The sequence below is a fragment of the Psammomys obesus genome, unplaced genomic scaffold (genome assembly GCF_907164565.1).
Source record: "Psammomys obesus unplaced genomic scaffold, mPsaObe1.curated_primary_1811, whole genome shotgun sequence".
Lineage (NCBI taxonomy): Eukaryota > Metazoa > Chordata > Mammalia > Rodentia > Muridae > Psammomys > Psammomys obesus.
This window is the reverse complement of record NW_026596034.1, coordinates 27,287,868-27,294,802: the sequence shown is the minus strand read 5'-3', so window position 1 is coordinate 27,294,802 and position 6,935 is coordinate 27,287,868.

Sequence of the window (6,935 nt, the reverse complement as noted above, 5' to 3'; positions counted from 1 at the left end):
TGCTACATAGCAGTAGTGATAATAAATGCTGCACAGCCCTTCCCCTCCCCCACTGAACTAAGTACAAAACTTGCCATTTGGATGCCCCTGGCCCGGCGTGCCTGACTTTCTGCATCAGGTCCCACACATCTCCAAACGGTTGTGATCTAGGCACCAGTGGTGTTCAGCTGGAAGAGTGCTTGTACAAAGCCCTCTGTTTGACACTCAAGAAGCCACTTAGTAGGTATTAAGTAGAGGCAGAGAGATTCAAGGTTCAGTCATTTTCAGCTACGTAGTGAATTTGAAGTCATCCTGGGCTACATGAGACCATGTCTCAAAAAAAACGAACCAAACAAATTGGTGATTTTATATTGACCTAAAGTTAATTTTCTTGCCACTGGAAAAGGCCAGTGACCTGAGAACACGTTTATGGTTGCAAGGAAAAAAGGGGTTATTTGGAAATCTAGCAAACGAAAGACAGTGGGAGGCTCTCTCCAATAAAGGTATTCTCAGGGGACTGGAGTGTGTGAAAAGGCTTTCTATGGAGGGAAAGGAGGAGCAGAGGAGTGCTGAGCAGGAAAAAAAACTTGACAATTAGAGGGTTCTAGGTACCGCTTGATGGTACTGGCTGTTGTTTAGTTGCTTTTATCTTTATCCTCGAAGAGGAGGAGGTCAGATAAGTTTACATAAAATCATCTTGTAGTATAATTCCAGAACACTTTTCAGATGCTGTCCATCTCTACAGTGCAGAACTGAGCAGACATCTGACCTGAAGGTTAAGGTAGCAAGTAAAACAGGATACACTATGATGGCAGAGTTGCCAAACTTAGTTAACATGTCTGAAGCTCCCTTCTGACATCTGAAGGCTTAAGAGTCAGTCAATGCTTTGATCAAAAGCTATCTTCAGGTCCCTGAGAAGTAACCTCAAAAGCTGTTATCATAACCCAACAGGTCAGGAGTGTTATCTACAGCAGAGCTCTTGAGAAACTAAAAATAGATTACTCAGCCAGGTGTGGTGGCACATGCCTTTAATCCTAGCACTCAGGAGGCAGAGGCAGGCTACACAAAGACACCCTGTCTTAAAAAAAAAAAAGTCCAGGACAACCAGGGCTATTACACAGAAAAACCCTGTCTCTCTCAAACAAACAAACAAACAAGCAAACAAACAAACAAACAGATTACTTGGCTGTCATTTACCCACTGTACAGTGAAGTATAAACAGGGGAAAGTTACATCTGAGTTTTCCCTCAGCTCTGTTGCCTCTTCATGCTGCTTTCATTCCCCAGAACTTACCATAAATAATACAACCCAGAGCACACTTGGGTCTTTTTTTCTGTACGTAAACAATGCAGAAGAGTTTACACTGTGGGTTGTTGTCTTAGTCACTGTTCTGTTGCTGTGATGAGACATCAGGAGCAAGGCAACATTTAATTGAAGGCTTGCTTATACTTTCAGAGGTTAGCTCATCGTCGTCGTGGAAGGGCGTATAGCAGCAGGCAGGCATGGTCCTGGAGCGATAGCTGAGAGCCACCTCCTGATCTGTGGGGAGAGAGAGACCCTTAGAGCTCATTTCCAGTGACACACTTTCTCCAACAAAACTACTGCTTCTACTCCTTCTAATCCTTTCAGATAGGGCCACTCCCTGGTAACTAAGCATTCAAATATATGAACCCGTGGGAGGCATTCCTTTTTTGTTAGTTGTTTGTTTCTTTCTGAGACAGAAAGTTTCTCTGTGTAGCCTCGGCTGTCCTGGACACCCACTTTGTAGACTAGACTGGCCTTGAACTCACAGAGATCTGCCTGCCTCTGCCTCCCTGAGTGCTGAGATTAAAGGTTTTTGCCACAACACCTGGCTGTGCGGGTCTTTCTTAATCAAACCACCACCACATTCCACTTCGTGGCCCCCATAGGCTTGTAGCCATCTCATCATGCAAAATGCATCTAGTCCAACTTCAAAAGTTTCCATAGCTTTTCACAGTTTCAACACTTGAAAGACCCCAGCCTCACCCTAAGTTAAACATAGCTAACGCCATTTTGTGAGACACCACTGTTTTGTAAAACTCTATAGGCTAGGTGGGGAACTGGAAAATTACTGAAAAATCCTAGCTGTGTCACCCACTTGGGATATCTGTGGTCAGGCTGCCCCAGTCATACTAAAAACAGTTTGTGTTAATCACCCTCATAGATATCTGTGAGACTGTTTCAGTTAAGATAGAGAAAAACAAAATAACAGGTGGCGGGCCACGTCAAGGGGTCATCATAACCCCCTTGACCACCCAGTTCCTGAAATCTTGGTGCCCCTGCCAAACTTTGACGCAAATTGTGGTCTCGTGTAAACGTACCAATCAGCCCCCTGTAACCATGCCTCTCGCTTCTGTACCAGTGCTTCTGCTCTAAAACCCTATAAAAACCCCAGCTTCCTACCTGGGGGGCACGGAAGTCTCCCGAATGACTTTTCGCCCCGGGTACCTGTGTATCAAAATAAAAGCCTCTTGCTGTTTGCATCCGAACGCCTGGGCTCGTTGATCCTTGGGCAGGGGTCTCTCAGACGGAAGATACCCTCCGGGGATCTTTCACACTGTTTAATAAAAAGTCAGAAGTTCAGCCAGGTAGTGGTGGCACAGGCCTTTAATCCCAGCACTCAGGAAGTAGAGGCAGACAGATCTCTGTGAATTCTAGGCCAGCCTGGTCTATAAGAGTGAGTTCCAGGACAGCCAAGGCTACACTGAGAAAACCTGTCTTGAAAAACGAACAAACAGTCATAAGTTCAAAGCCTCTTCTGAGACTCATGGCAATCTCTTAACTCTAACCCCCTGTAAAACCAAAATTTAAAAAAGCAGATCATATACTTCCAACACAGAAAATACATTACCATTCCAAAAGGGAGGGAAAGGAACATAATGAGGAAATACTGGACCAAAGCAAGACCTAAAACTAGCTGGGCAAACTCCAAATTCAGTATGTCTGACATCAAAGCTCCCTTCAGATCTCCAACTCCTTTCATCTTTGTTGACTGCAACACACTTTTCTCTCTTGGGCTGGTCCACACCTGGTCTGCAGCTCTGCTTGGCAGGTATCCCACGGCTCTCGCATCTCCAACATCTTGAGGTCTCCAAGGCAATCCAGGCTTCACTTTCATAGCGTCATGCAATGGCCTCTCTGGGCCTCAGGGCAGGGGTACCCCAGGTACACAACTGGCCTCAACAGTTTTCCTTACTTTCCTTAGCCACAGGGGAGATACCACAACCCCTTTCTTGTATCCTTGACCCTGAAGCCAGAACCACGTGGACAGAGCTGCCAAGTTCTGCTGCTTGACGGGGCTGGAACTTGACCCTTTCCTTCAGTTACATTTACAACAGCTTTCTATTGATGGTTTCCTTCACTGCTTAAGTTCTTCTTTAATTCCTTTTCACAAGCTGGAAGCTTAGCTGAGTGGAGTCTTGCCCTGAGGTCACCACTTTATTTATTCCATTTAGCATCAGGCTTTTCTTTAAACTTTTTATCGCCTTGAGCATAGGATTTAGCTCCATTACACTTCCTGGTGCTCCTTTTCTCCTCAAACTGCACATTTCATCTTTCTCTTTGTCCAGATTGTCTAGTTGCATATATATATATATATATATATATATATATATATATATATATATATATGCATAAGAGTGAGTACTAATGACCACATACACAATCAATACTAGGCTACCTTGATTTCTTCTACCAAGGCCAAATACCAAACTCTTCAATTTAGCCTCAGAAAAGAATTTTCAGGCAAGGGCAAAAAGCAGTCACATTCTCTGCTAAAATATCATGAGCCTCATCCCCAGGCCACTTACCAGTATTCTTCCCCTCTGAAAACTCTCAAGCCAGGCTGTCATAGTCTACATCACTCTCAGCACCACTCTCTTCCGTGCTCCTACCAGTATGGCCTACTAAGCCATGTTTAAGGCTTTAAATTGCTTTCCTAATGCAAAGTCCCAAAGTTTTCCGTATTCCTCTAACAGACAGCATGGTAAGGCCTGTTACAGAAATACTCTGCCTCCCTGGTACCAGCTTCTGTCCTCGTCACTTGTTCTACTGATACAAAGAGACACCATGAATCCAGGCAGTGGTGGCTTTTAGTCCTAGCTTTTAGTCCTAGCACTTGGGAGGCAGAGGCAGGCAGATCTCTGTGTGAGTTCAAGGCCAGCCTAGTCTACAGAATGAGTTCCAGGGCAGTCAAAGCTACCCACAGATAAACCCTGTCTAGAAAAACCAAAAGGAAAAAAAAGAAAAGAAAGAAAAAGGAAAAGACCATGACGAAGGCAACTCTTACAAAGGAAGCATTTAGTTGAGTGCTTGCTTATGGTTTTAGTCCAGTATCATCATGGCAGAGAGCAAGGCAGGAAGGCATGGTGCTAGAGCAGTAGCTATATCCTGATGCATAGGCTAAGAGAGAGACGCAGGGCGTGGCATGAGCTTTTAAAACCTTAAAGTCCACATACACATGCAGTGAGGTATTTCCTTCAACAAGGCCATACCTCCTAACCCTCCTAATCTTTTTAAATAGGGCCACTCCCTGGTGACTGAGCATTCAAATATAGAGCTGTGTGTTTACTGTGTCTCGGGATTCCCTTTGGGGGCCGTTCTTATTCATACTACCACAGTTTGTACGTTTAGATGATTGGTTTCTGAGACTAGAGAAATATCTCAGTGGTTAGGAACACTTACTATCCTTGCAGAGGACTGGGGTTCAAGTCCCAGGACCCACATGGTGGCTCACAGCCATCTATAACACTGTGGTGCAAAATACTCATATACATAAAATAAACCTAATTTTTTTTTTCCAAGACAAGATTTATCTCTGTAGGCGTGGCTGTCCTGGAACTAACTCTGTAGACCAGGCAGGCTGACCTTGAACTCAGAAAGATCCACCTGCCTCTGCCTCCCCAGCACAAGGATTAAAGATAGGCTGCTTGGCTGTAAATTTTTTTTTTAATGGTTAATTTCTAGAGCTGATAGGGGTTTGGAATGGTTCATGATTTTAAAATATTTTGTTCACTTTACTATAGGATCACAGTGAAAATTCCTCCCTGTAGATGAATTGAATTATGCAAACTCTAAAAGATCCTTAGGCAGAGATGGATTTACTGTAAAAGATACCTTAATTTCTAGGACTTCTCATTTTTGTAGAGGATGTCTTCCAATAGCCTGTATCTAATTCTGTCTCTCTCTCTTCACACACACACACACACACACACACACACGTATGTACACATACATGTATGTACATACACTGGTTCTCATGATTCTAAGGCTGGCTAGGATATCTTCAACTTCTAATCCTCCTGCCTCTACCTCCCAAGTGCTGGAATGACAGGTGTGTACTGCACATCCAGCTTGCCTCTTTTCTCTCCTGTGTTTACCAACATTTGAAACAAGTTCACCTACTGGACGCCTGTTGTCCAATTCAGAAGTTAAAAATCTGGGTAGATTGTCTGTAGGTCTAAAGAGTGCCTTCTCTGGCTCCTCCTGTTGGCCTTCCTGCTCAGATGGAAAGGTGTCCTGGGACTTGAGAGCCCAGGAACCACACAGCTCTGAGAGGAAGCCTCCTCAGCAGAGGCATTGCAGCTCCCAGGGGAGGATATCCCCAGGTGAGCTGAGGTGCTTTTTTTTTTTTTTTTTTTTGCTTCACTCCTTCTTGGCTTCTTCTGATGAGAGAGTCACACCAGGAAGCAAATCTAATAAAAGATTTATTGGAGTGGGTGATGGTGGCCCATGACTTTAATCCCAGCACTCAGGAGGCAGAAGCAGGCTATTCCCTGAGAGTTCAAGGCCAGCCTGGTTGAGACCAGGCTAGCCAGAACTGTTACACACAGAAATCCTGTCTTGAAAAAAAAAAGGGGGGGGGGGGGGGGGGAGGTGGAAGAGAAGATTTATTGGGAGGAGAGGGAGAGGTGGAAGAGGAGATTTATTGGGAGCGGTGATTCCAGGGGTGGCCGCCTGTGCTCAGGAGAGAAGACAGAGCAGGTAACTGGGTAGACAAAGGCTTATATAGGGTTTCTTAGGGGGTGGAGCTCTTCAGGGCAGCGGTTTCCAGCAAAAGGATTGGTTAGATTTCAAGTCCTGAGCTTGAGGTTTTTTGCCTTGAAGGTTTACAAAGTTTATAAAAGCATAAAAAGTTTACAAAATTTATAAAGGGAGTCCATTGTAGGGAAGCCTTTTCCTGCAGCTTAAGCAGCCAACACCTCTGCTAAATTTTTCGTCTCATCCCAGTTTCCCCACACACTTCGTTTCTAGCTGCTATGAGTACTTCAAGCTTTGTCTTCTGGTTTTCCATTTTCTTTCTTTTTTTGAAGACGAGCTGCTCAACCCTGTAAGAGCATATATTTGAACTCTCGGCTCTCACAGGCTCCAGGTTTCTGTTAACAGTTATTTTAAAGTCATTGATAAACTATTCTTTAACAGAGCCTTAGGGAGAAGCACTTTTTTTGTTGTTGTTGTTTTTATTGTTGTTTTTTTTTTTCGAGACAGGGTTTCTCTGTGTAGCCTTGGCTGTCCTGGTCAACAGTCACAGAGACCCGCCTGCCTCTGCCTCCCGAGAGTGCTGGGATCCCAGGCGTGAGCCACCGCGGGGCTTGGGGGAAGCACTTTTAACAGTTTCACTTTCGCTGGCGAGGCGGACCGAGAACTCTCTTCCTCGGGTCTTCCGGCTAGACAGTTCAAACAGAGCGCTAACCATCAGGGGGTGGGCGCGAGGTGACGGACGCGGATTTCCGCCAATGGTATGAGGCTCCTTCGCCGGAGGCGCTCGCTCAGGAAGGCTCACGGGCCGGCCAATGAGAGCGCCGCTATTTCAGGCGGCGGCGACCAACGGAAGAAGGAGAGCGGCTATTGGCCGCCGCCGGTGGAGGCTGACCAATAGGAGCTCGCCGAACCGCGCCACACGGCGGGAGGGGGGAGGGGTCCCTGAGGTAACCCAG